Source organism: Halichoeres trimaculatus, unplaced genomic scaffold, assembly GCF_033239565.1.
Source record: "Halichoeres trimaculatus isolate MK-OKI-2021-1 unplaced genomic scaffold, fHalTri1.1 fHalTri1_scaffold_5, whole genome shotgun sequence".
Lineage (NCBI taxonomy): Eukaryota > Metazoa > Chordata > Actinopteri > Labriformes > Labridae > Halichoeres > Halichoeres trimaculatus.
The window spans coordinates 24,881,462-24,894,087 of NW_027437183.1; the positions used below are offsets into that span (position 1 = coordinate 24,881,462).

Genomic DNA, 12,626 nt, shown 5'->3' on the forward strand with positions numbered 1-12,626 from the left:
ATAACTTCCAACACATGAACACATAGAATAATACAACGGTGGAAGTATTGTATACCTGGAGTGAGTCTGTGTTTCTGTCTCTGTCTCTGATTGGTTATCTCTTTATAACACCACCTGTCAGTAGTGGATGGGCTATGTTAGGCCATAAGTGCATATTGTCCTTAAAGCAGGAAAACTGCTCATTTCTGAAGAAATCCAGCCTGTGGTGGTTAGATGACTGGGTCAGAGCATTCATAAATCTGCAGTTCTTCTGGGTTCTCCCCAGTCTGCAGAGATCAGTATCTATCAAAAGGGGTTAATCTGAGACAGAGTCTTAGGAGGCCACGGCTCACTGATGTGTGTGAGGAGGTAACCTGGCCTGTAGCTACTGGAGCTGAAAAAGCCAATGCTGGATCTGAACCTGAGTCCAACATGTAAGTGATTTCTTAGAATAAAAGACCTTCTTAGAAAAAAAAACTATCTCCTCTCAGATGCTAAAGTGAAACAGAAGCAGTCATTTACATTCATTTTATACCTTACACTTAGCACAAACATCCCACTCATCTCTGCCCTGCACAATTTCACTCCTAAAGATGCGTCTTGTATTTCTACACACATCATGACATTCAGCAGTACTTCTTTCAAACTGTGCTAACTTTCCTAAAGACTGGGAGGCAGTTTCTTCTCTCAAAGAGAAAACAGAGATTCCTATAAAAGAGTCTGAGGTCATCAAACCTGACCGGTGAAGTCTTGGTATTTCTGTGGGCCTGACCTCAGGTCCTAATCTGCATGTAAAAGGTTTGGTTTGCTCTTCCTTGAATTATTTACTCAGGCTTGTCGTGTTCAAAGCTGAGCTGGGGAGAATTGTTCATGCCTTCGTTTCATCTCAGAAACCTTTCTTTGAAACAAGCTGCTCAGCCGATGACTCAACTGTCTACAGGGTTTCACATTTAACCCGTCCTCAGATTTCTGTATGTAACACTCATGATGACGCAGAGACTGATGAATGATCAAGCAGCTGCTTATGTTATAGAGCTGCTGAAGCCATGAGACTCCAGCTGGACTCTGAGGTCCTCTGGTTTTCTGTCTGTTCTTCAGACCAGACTTAAACCTATTGGACTATACCAATCAGGTTTTGGCTCCTAAACCTTCATGGAAATCTTCTGAAGCTCTATTTGTGCAAACTTATCATTGTTTGATTTGGCAGCTCGAAACCAACCTAAGCAATGAGCATTTGTGCTTTGAATCACTGTCTGCTGATTGTTGCTGACATGTCTGTGACTCTGGCGACATCTGTCTGTGACAGTGAAAATAACAAAACTTCTGCGTGCAGTTCTGCTTGAAGCCACTAGATGACAGTGTAGTAATATTTATCATGTGAGCATCCTCTTCCTAACAAAGTCTGTCAAAATTTGTAATGATCTTGCAAACCCAAGCCCCATTTGCCTCCAGATAAGATTTACATGGAAATTGCAGGTAATCTGGTGCCTTCAGGTCTGTGATTGAATAAAACATGGCAATTTTTCTACAGGCATTCATGTTGAGTGTGCCACTGGGTCTTAACTAAATGTTTCCTGTTACTCCTGGTACTTTTATTCCTGAAATCTAACATGTCTTTGAGTTTCATAGTGATCATTTCCAGGACCTGACTTGAAGATGGACTCCAAACAGGCAGATCTGACCTTTGTGTGCCAATCATGAAGCCAGTCTGTTTGATATTTATCTTGGATGGAGGAGCTGTGAGCCTCTGTTGGAGTGTGCCTGATCCCAGCAGGCATCTGTAGACTCAAAAACTGTCTGAACAGAGTCTTTTTCTCTTTACTCTTGTCCAAGACTTTCAGTTGATCTGACCCTGCTGGATTTAAAGGTCCCATATTGTGCTCCTTTTCTGCAGTTTAATCTGGATCATTGATGTCTTCATGAAATGGTAGTAAAATGTTTTGGTCAAAAAAAGCCAATAAATGAAGCACAGCAGCATTGTTTCCAGGCTCTCATAGCCCCTCTGTTCAGAACGGTCTGATTTAGTGGGCGTGGCCTTCATATGTAAATGAGCCACCGCTGATACCGCCCTGCTCTTCTGCGTCACTGCAAGCGGCGCCACTGCAGAATGTTTAGAAAACAGCGAAGCTTGTTTAATGTAACATTACAGGCTAAAACAACAGGCTAACCGCAGCTAAAGTTAGCATCCTGAAGCTAACACAGAGACAGGGGGGGCACTGAGGAAAAGTTCTTACATCTGCTCCACAGCAAACAGCATTTAAAATACTCACATTTCCAGGGTCCGAGGTTTGTTGGTGGATGGTTGGTAATGCGCCTGGATTTAAGACCAGTCTATTTGCTAGCCCTCTGTTGTACTGTCCAAAGTTGGAAAAGCAGTCAGCCATGAAGTGACTAGCACACACATGCTCAGTTTTACTGAGTGTAGCTGGCACATTTCCTTGATAAATGAACTCTAGCCACTTAGTCTTGTCTTCTTCCGAGATGAAAAGCTTGTGCATGGAACTATTTGGCTGTTTACAGCTAAAAACAGAGCAGTCCTCTCTCTAGCAGTGGGGAAAAGAGTGGGTGGGGAGGAGGTTTGGGGATATCTGCTCAGGTGGACCAATCAGGTCAGACTTGCTCCTGATTGGTCAAAAAAGGGAATCGCTGACATCAGCAAATCCCCTAAATCCAAACAGCTCGTTTAAGGTCAGGACTTCACATTCACAAGCAATAGGAAGTACAGGTTTTGTCATTAAATATCACATTTTGTGGGCTGGGAGGAAAGCCAAAGACCCACAAATTTCACTAAAAGACTTAATAGAGTGATTTTTGCACAATATGGGACCTTAAAAGAAAGGACATCAGTGTCTGTAATCCTCATGGCTTTGCGGCAACGTTTTCCTCATACTGGGTGAGTCTGGTGCTGGAACAGGACATGGAAACACTGAAACGTCTGTCACTAGTTTGTGTAAGTGTGTGGGTGTTATAGCAGCATGTGTGTGTGTGTGCCTATCACTTATAAAACTCTGGCTGAATGTACAAAGTGACAGGTGAGCAGCACAACTGAACAACCTGGAGTTTTAAAAATGCTCCTGACTGTTTTTGTGCATGATGTAAAAAACATTAGACACAACATAAAAAAGATTCATGACAGTGAAAACAAAGTGCTACTTTATTAAAGCTGCTATAAGGGTCATTCATTGAAACGTCCATGGAAATCGCCTCCTCGTCGTAGCACGTTAGACACTGGAAGGCGGTGCCACCGAGCCCCCGCCTGTATGGGAATCTCTATTATTTCCAGCTGTGGATGGAAACTATTACTGAGTGCCTTCTCCCTGATGAGAGTGGGAGTGCACACACACTCACACACACATGCATAACACACGCCTACAGAGCAGCAGTCAAACATTCAGACCCACGCTGAATCATTGAGCAGAGATAAAAGACACCCTGTTGGTCTGAGACACAGAGAGAGAGAGGAGATCAGCAGAGGATCCCTCCTTCTCTTCATTCACTTCCTCCCTCCTTCTCCAGAGGATCACCTCACGGCTCAGACTGTAAGTACTACACAACTTCTGCTGCTTCAAACTCAGACGTTCGTTCTCTCCAATCAGAAGGCATTTCTGTGTCTATCCTGTTATCATTTCATTCTTCTTGTGCTTCTCCTCTACACTATCTGGTTTCATGTTTTCCTCCATCTCTCAGTTTATCTCCAGAAACCACACAGACAAACAAGACAGCGTGTTTATCACTGCTCTGTCATTGTTGTGACACGTTCTGTCGTTTGTCTCAGCACATGTTGAGCCACAGTTGAGCGGTTGTATGGAAAAGGGCGGTCTTTATCACAACAGATGCCAATCATTTTCAGAGGATGGTTGTGATCAAACCTCTGTCAGCGAGCAGACTCCTGTTTTGGCTTTGAGCCGTTGTTTTGGTCTGAAGTATCTGTTTGGAAATACATTTTATTTGTGTCTCTGTTTGTGTTCTTCATCAGACCTCTCAAAATAAGCGTCCTCGGGGGTCCAGTGATGGTTATGATGTGAGATGTTTGTTCTCAAGTTCAAACTCAGAACTCAGAAAAAACTTTGTTTACAGCTAAAATAAACTGATGTATTTGTGTTTGTCTCAGAGGAATTCCTACCTCAGAGCTAAACCTCCACCATGAATGACATATAAGGACTGTATAATGTCCAGAGCTCCTCGTATCTCCTCCTCTCTTAGAGCTCACCTGTGAAGTGATATATCTGCATTTGATTTATCGTGATTGTGCCATGTTTGAGACATGCTGTCTTGTATCCTGAGAAAGCCTGGGGCTGTAGTCATGAAATTATAGATTATATAACAGCTTTATGTCAGCGATTGTTCATTCACTGGAATCTTTGGCGGTTAGGATTTCAATGAGCCTCTGTACAGACATGCTAAAGGACAACAGTGTCACAAAGAAAGCTGTTTTTTCATCAGGGCTGTCAAAGGATTAACTTTCTCAAACTGTGATTGATTGCTGAGTTTTAATGCTAAATCATGATTTATTATGGAACAATTCTAACCAGTGTCTTGATGTGAAGAAATTTTGACTTTTAGTTTCATTATTTTCAATATTATGAGTGTTCTAGGTCAGCGGTTCTCATCTGGTCTTGCTTCAGGACCCACCATCCTTTAATGACATCAGTGACCTAAAATCTACATCTCATGTAGGCATTGACATACTGTCATTAGCACATAAAACAAACTTTGCAGCTCTTCTTCCACTCTAGAAAATTCCAGGTGGCAATAAGCATTATAAGGCATTAAGGCTCCTACTTTTAAAGATGGAGAATATATGGCACTCTACTGCAAAAAAGTACCTTTCAAAATAAAAGCAAGGATTTAAAAAAAAAACTTTTATTTATTTATTTATTTATTTATTTATTTATTTATTTACGCAGTTAGTTGCTGAGTTAGTCAGTTAGTTATTTTATGCAAAAGCCCACGACCCACTGGTCGAGAATCACTGTTCTAGGTCACTGTCGTCTGAAATGTCTGAAACCACAAACTCAGCATAAGAGACACTTTCAAAAAGCGTCCTCTTTGAATTTTAGAGTTCATTCATAGTTTTTGTCTAAGGAGGGAAGTGTCCAATGTGGAAAGAATTTTGATCACTTTGTCCCGTCCAGTCATCCCTGGTTAATGGGACAGCGTTTGCACTCTTCAGGAGTTCCACTTAAGTTGCCTCATCTGTTACAAACACGTCCTGCAGAGGTAAAATTATTGTCCTATTTGACTGGTCACAACATACCAACATACCAACGTAGGGATGTCCCTTAGATCAGAGTCTTAGACACAAATGATGGTCCAGTAGTCAGCTGCTATTCATTGAGCAAGTGCTGTTAACTCTGATTCAGCTTCATCCACAGGTCTGTGTGGATTCACACATTACAAATAATACTGCTGCTACTCTATCAGTTACCAAAGAAAAACATGCTGATAGTCAGTGGGTACTCTGTATTTTACTCTGTCTTGTTAAGCTGTTAAAGGTTATCCAAGATACAATTGAGGATATCGACTGGGTTTATTTACTTTATTTGGTTGGTATCTAAAATTGTTTTAACCTTGTCTTGATGCCAAGTGTTGAGTTCCATTAGAATTTTTGTAACAGTGCAATTTGTGGATGTTGAAAAAAAAAATAACATGATGAATATCAGGATTTGACCCAAAACAAGTACATGGGGCACCCACTCTACCAAATGAGCTCAAACAAGGCTCTAAAAGTGATCATCTGGATAGGAGACTGTCATTACAGGTGAATAAAATGCTCATTTAGACTTGAAGACCTGAATCAAAGAAAGTTTTGGTGCAATCCAGTCTGGCTATTATGTGTAAAAACAGCTTCCTATAAAGTTATACCTAAATAACGTAGTAAACTATGTCTGTCTCAAAGGTAGTGAGGTAGTGACGTCTTCTCAGCTCTAACAATGTTTCCTCTGACGCTGCCACTTGTGCAGCCTTGTGTTTGTTTTAGCTGAGATACCGACACAAACTGAACAAGGATACAGTGTGTAAAGAGGTGTCACATCTCGGGCCAAAACCTCACATCGCCTCTTGCGTGATTACCTCATTACACTGCAGAGTGACAGGGTGTCAGATAAGCTCACAGCGGGGTGAAAGTCTGCTGTTGGCAGGACACAGATAATGAAGGGTGCCTTTCTGCTCTGCCCTGCAGCTTTCTCTGCTCTGCCCTGCCTGGCCTGAAGGCCTCTGAAGGTTTAGCAGCTCAACTCTTTGGCAAAAACAGGCTTGCTAGGAGAGCGGGGCTCAGTAAACGGATCTCTGCACCCAGCTCTGCTTTGCCAAGCCAGACCACTGAATTATTAAGAAAGAGCTGAGTCCTTGGGTTTCAAGCCAGAACTGGCCTCACACAAACACACAGGCACGACCCTGTGCGACGCTTTTCTTTGCTCTGTGAAAGTTTATTGCCTTAGCCCAAAGTACGTATCAGTTTAACAGGTGACTGCATCTGTTAGCAGGTGACTTGCTCTACCTCTCACCTGCTTTGTGGACCTTGTCTCTTGGTTTATCTTTCTTTCTCACATTTATCTATTCAATTCTCAAACACAGGACGCAGAAGTCTAACATGCTGCTGAAAAAATAATAATAGATGGACATTTCAAGCTTGGTAGCCATCTGACTGGAGAGTAGAAAGTCATTTTCACATGATAAAACTGAGTTTATTCTAATGAAATTACACAAGTGTTGCAAACTTGTGATTGAAATTGTATTAAATTTATTAAAAATCTTTTATCTTACAAAGCCAGATACCTTATTTGATGACTTTAATCTTTTGTTTAAAAGGAATGAAAAATCTGCAGATGCTAATTTCTTTGAGTTAAAGCCAACATTTTCATGACAGCAAAGTTTTTTGTCTTTTATTATAATTATCTCATTTACATGCTGTAGACTCAAAGAGCACAAACCAGCCTCTTATCACGTTACATATTTCATGTTCAGAACTGTTTGTCTCTTTTGGCGAGACCTGCGGTCAGACTGGAAATCCTTGTTTTATTTGCTCTGGTATTTAATGAGGAAAAACAGAGCAGTGAACTTGAAAAATAGGCTTCATTCCTTTGTAAATGCTCATTTCTGTGGTTTGTACAACCATTAAAGAGGAATTTGAATGCTGTTGAAGTTATCTGAGGGCTCACAGCATCACCTGATTTGACTAGTTTGAACAGCGCTCAGTTTTCCTGCCATTATCTATGACGTATTACAGTAAAGCTAATCTTTATATGCTGTATGTGTGTGTTTTTGTGTTTGTCTTTATACACTTGTAAGGACCAAACGTTTTTTTTTAACAATATTTGCAAAGTCTAAGAAAAAAAAAAAAAACTGAGCTACTTTTTATTCTGAAGTAATACTTTAACAATCTAATCTTTCTGAGCCATTAAAGCCACGCTGGAAATGGTCGTCCCCACAAAGACCTTAAAAAGATGTTGTCCTCACAACATACTGAATACGTGTATGTGTGTGTGTGGGATCCTGTCAGACGTGGGCTACACAGAGCAGAGTAATGACTCTGAAACACTTCCAGAGCTACTGGAACAGAAACAGCTCCTTGTCGCTCTTCGTGCCTTTGGTGAGCCAGAGACCTGGCCTTTGCTCTCACACACACACACAGATATAAACACACACAAAAGCAGAGGGGGAGGCGTGGGTGAGATAAAGTTAAGGAGAGTTTGAAGGAGGGTGGGTGTCACAGAGTGACTGTTAAGGGTCTGGGAGGTGGAGGTGATGAACTATTTGTGGTTAACCCTGCGCTGTGAAATATCACCTTATCACAACAATGGGTCCGGCGAGCCAAGAGCAGGGTGCCTTTTGAAACAGGGGGCCGAATGAAGTGAGGGTTGTCATGGCGATGCCTGTCAACCGGGAAGTCCTCCTCAGTTAGAGGCAGGGCAGAGAGGGAGAGGAGGAGAGGGAAGGACAGAGAGCCCTGGCTGGCATTAGAGTGAGAGCGAGATCAGGGAGGGTGTGCAGTGTTGTTGACGTGCAGGCTAACAGAGCAGAGGTGTGAGTTCACTTGTGGGTGCTACTTTTTAAGGTGAGTACACTCTTCTTTCCCATGGGAGCACAGATTTAAATCACAGGGTGTGATCTTAAACATGGAGGGACTTAAGTCGTTCTTCTTCTTCTAAAGGTTGAGTAACCTGTCTGACAGCTCAGGCCTCCAGAGGATTAGTGCTGCAGAATTACCCAAGAGCAGCGTCTTAAAACAGTGATGCGTGCGTGGATCACCTGTAAACAAGTTGACCAATGTGGTGTGTGTAGTTTGGACACCTGTGGGAATAAAGACTGAGCTTTGGGGCATGAGAACGACAGAGAGGGAGAGGGAGGGAGGGAAGGAGGGCACAGTGGGTAGTGTTTTCCAACATGTCATGCCTCGTTGCTCTGCCCGGTGTGTTCACTGACACTCCAGAGAGTCAGAGGAAATCATTCCCACTGTCAGACCATCCCTTTTCAGCTTCCAAAAGCTGTAACAGTCTGAAATCAGGACGGTGCAGTCATCACTGGTGGCTCCCCTTACTGTCAGGGTGATTTCCACAGCCGGCTCTGATTCCCTTTGTGATATAACTGAGGGGTCCTGCTGCCAGACCTCATATCCACAGGCTGCTCTCAGCTTTGAAGATGTAGGGTGACAGGCGTGGGGTTGTGGGATATTTCTCTGCAGTTTGTGCGAGTGTTTTCTCATGCTTTGTCTCACAGTTTAACCTTTAAAAGTCAGTGAAAATAAGAGTTTGGAGGAATATGTGTTCCTTGTTGGAGTACATCTGATAAAACTCTTGGCCACAGAGAGAGAGAGGGGGTCCTTGATTTATCACCCTGCTGTTCCTCCTGGGAATGTATCCTCATTGACAAGAAGCACTCAGGCCAGAGGAGCACCATACAAGGAGGTGAAACACTTCCCTCCCTGATAAATGTGTGTATCCCCCAATAACCGCATATCATAAACTCACGGCTGCAGGACCTTGTATGGGCTGCTTCTGCACATCTGCTAAGATGCAAAAGGCCACATAGCTGCAGAGTGACTCATTTTTAATGTGTTTACAGAAAAAAATGCCTGCTTTATTTATTCACTAAACGTGCTTGTAATTTCCGTCAGTCAGACAACTTTTTTCAAGGCGGCATTTCTTTGGTTTTACGAGCCGATTATGTAACTTGTTGGTCAGCTGTAACACTGTGTACGTGAGACTGGATGATAAGACTTGTATCTTTTGTCTGTCATGTTGTTCTGACTGAATAAGGCATGGTTGTAAAAAGTAATCTGACTGGATGAGAGGTAATGGATTGGATCAAAAATGTGTCATGATAAAAAATAAAGTTAAAAATCAGATCAGTTCAGGTAATGTAATCTTTTTTTTTTTTTTTTTTTTTTTTACTAAAATAAAACCTCCAGTTTGTGTTGTTTAAAATAACTGGTTCAAAAAATATCTGAATTATCACCACCCCAGTTGAGAGGTTTCAACCTAGATTACAGGAATACAGGATGGGGTAAAATTGGAAGGGAATTCAAAACATTTTCAAAGCATTTTTGGTTCACTCTTGATTTGCTGAACCACTACCATGTGACACGGCCTAAACCAATAAAAAAGAAGTATTAATCTCAAAACATTCAATATTTTATCAGTTCACCCCAAGATCTTCCTTTGTGTTTGGGTTACGATGCCCCCTGTGGACAAAGTATAGACAGCTCATTTGAAGCGTTGGTAACCTTTCAAAGTGTACACCTGAGAAGAGTTAATCCACTTCTGATTCTGAGAAGTTAGCACAACTTTCTAGCTGTGGACAGCAAAAGTGTTGACTCCAATATTTGGATCATTGTGATCAAGATAAAACCTTTGAACAAAAGGGCCTCTGCACTGCATGAGATGATGAAAATCTCTGTAATCTTGGGGCTAGCATAGCAGTTGAGGTCACGCCCCATGAGGTTCAGGGGGGGCGTGGCCTCTTTCCTGTGTGTCATACCCCACTTTCACTATGTCTTTCTCTAACCGCAATCCTGTCCTCTGATTTAAGGCAGAAAATCTTTAAAAATGAATAAAAATTTAAAAATGATTAAATAAAAATCAGTGTTAGCTTGTTAAAGAATGTACAATAAGAAGGTTTTCGATCAACTATATTCAAGTTAACAGTAAATTCAAGCTAAAGTTCCACGGTTTGCAAATTTTGAACTTTCATTTTGATGGCTTGTTAGAGCCTAAAATGTAACAATGATCCTAAATTTAATTAAAAATTGGAATGAAGCCTGAAATGTAGAAACTGATCAATAATTTAACAAAGTTGCTGAGCCCGAAATGTTATAAAAAATATTGTCAAGTTGTCACATTTTTGACAAAAAGTCATTACATTTTGGATTGTGTTACATTTTTTGTGTAATATTTCAGGTCGTTGGTCCATTATGTGTTGTTGTTACATTTCAGGCTCTAACAAGGCTTTCCTGGTAATGTCTGTAAACAGGATTTAGATCCGTGCATGAAGCAAACCGTGTGCTGAAGTTCCCACCTTAAGGAGTCAATGATTAACTTTCCACTCGGCAGCGTCTGCACAGAGAACAACACTCGTGCTAATGAATGAAGATCCATTCACTTCTGACGCCTTTATTTGTTTTATGTAAAGTCGGGAGCGCTCGTCATTGTCCCTGACACATCCTCCATCTTCACTTGTTGTATAGACAAAGTGACCACAAATCACTGGGTCACTGATGGTGCACTCACACACCACAGAAGTTCATGGGTCACCGCTGGGACAGTTGTTCATTAGGCTGTGTGTGTATGTGTGTGTGTGTGTGTGTGTGTGTGTGTGTGTGTGTGTGTGTGTGTGTGTGTGGTCACCTTGACAGCCTTGTATTAAGGTGAACAATGCAAGAAACTCTGCATGAGGTGGAGGAGGAGGTCACCAGAGGTCAAGGGATTCTCAGAAAGACCTGGGTGAATCTTTTTTTGGAAGAATGTTAGATGCAGGAAATTTGATGTATAATGAGTGAGCAATACTGACCTCACAGGAAATTCACTTATGAAGCTCGCCTTGCCTAAATAAGAGCTGTGATGTGAATGACTGAGTCTTTTTTTCTCTTTCTGTAGTACTCTCACTATTGTGTTACTCTTGTGTTGGCCAGCTGCGGAAACCTCCCATAGTATTTGACAGGAATCACAGGGGTGTGGTGAGTTCACTGACCTCATATCTGCTGAGCAGGTCTGCTCTGCCTCAGCAGCTTCAGATAAAAGTCTGGTTCCTCATCCGCTCCTTGAGTGTCAGAAAAAAAAGGAAACGAGAGGAGATAAACCTTGGTGCTTTGCAAATGTAGCTTGTTTTTTCATCCCAAAGATGTCAGTGGAAATGTTTGACTTCTGTTTTGAGTATCAGTTTACAGAGTCTAATAACATCTGGTCTGATGCGTCCAGAGACCGGATAAGTTTCCTGGGGGCAGAGGAAGAAATTTCCATACTCAAATCCCCCGACTCTCATTTCGAATGTCCTCAGTTAGCCTGCAACTAAATAAATGTGAGCATGGGTCAAAAGCCTCGAGAGATACTCTGCAATTTCCCTAAACTGAAAGTTAAAATATTGATGATTTGAAAGTCTAAAACAAGACATGAGGTCAGCTTCAGCTGAGCTGCACATGGGCCTTTTACGGGCTGTGTTTTTCCTGATCCTGTGGAGATAATGAACCTTTCACCTGGCAGGGGTTTAACTTGTAAAAATGTGGACTGTTGAGTTCATACATTTTAAACAGACAGCATAATAAGGCACTCACACACTACCAGGCTCCGTGTGCAGCTAACGTCTGCCTCCTCTGCAGGGTCTCAGTCATTTTGTAAGAATGCACAGAGAGGGAACCCAGAGAGAGCCAGACCTCTGCACAGGGATTTTCTTCAACAGATATCAACACTCGTTCTTCCTTTTTAGGAAGGATCGTGTTTGCTGCTCTCAAAGAGGGAATGCATGCAACTCTGGGGAATTTCTCTGTCGGGTTGAACTCCCTAAGAGAAATGAGACACACAGGCTCTGTTATGACATGAGCTTACTCATCAGGATGCTGGATGGATGAGGCTTTTTCAGTATGAGGATGTCTGAGAGCAGAGAACATGAGCTTTGTTAAAAAAAATAAAACATAGTCAAAACAAAGGGTAAGGCTTGAGATTGAACATCTAAAGATGAATCAGAATTATATCACTATATTTACACAGAAGCAACAGTTCAGTCCAACAAAGATGGCTTTAAATTGTCCCTCTGGTACCCCTGTAGTAGCTTTAGATGATTTCCGTCTGAATGTTTTTGTTTTGGTTGCGGTCTTTTTAAGGCTCCTTACTCCACAAACCCTCTGGCCTCTGATTGGCCAGCTCTCTGGAGGCCTGTCAAGGGCAGACTTATGTGCAGACCTTGGTGTTTGAGGCCTGCCCCCCCAAAGTGTCATGAAACAGTATCAGACTCTAATGCAATGGCTTTGTCTTGTGAAGATCTTGTGCAATTGTTTTAAGAAATGACTGCTTTAAACAGTTTACAGACAGATTTAGTTTTTTTTTTTTAAATAAAATACAAATATATAATGATTCAAGAATCACAAAAAGTATTTATTTATATTCATGTTGAAAAAATATGGCAAAAAATAATACCCCCTCTTTAAAGTTTGAACT

General features: G+C 41.7%; 1 protein-coding gene across 10 annotated transcripts in view; it reads left to right on the top strand.

The window, feature by feature from the left end:
* Positions 1-3,333: 3,333 nt before the first annotated feature.
* The window catches only part of sorbs3 (sorbin and SH3 domain containing 3), a 31,565-nt gene continuing 22,272 nt past the window's right edge, over positions 3,334-12,626 (top strand). For 9 of the 10 annotated variants that reach the window (XM_074671274.1, XM_074671281.1, XM_074671284.1 and 6 more), the window contains exon 1: positions 7,899-8,035. The gene's annotated coding sequence lies outside the window, so the exon portion shown is untranslated. Of the gene's footprint in view, positions 3,519-7,898; positions 8,036-12,626 lie in introns of those variants that run through there. The other variant, XM_074671276.1, reaches the window with a different exon arrangement.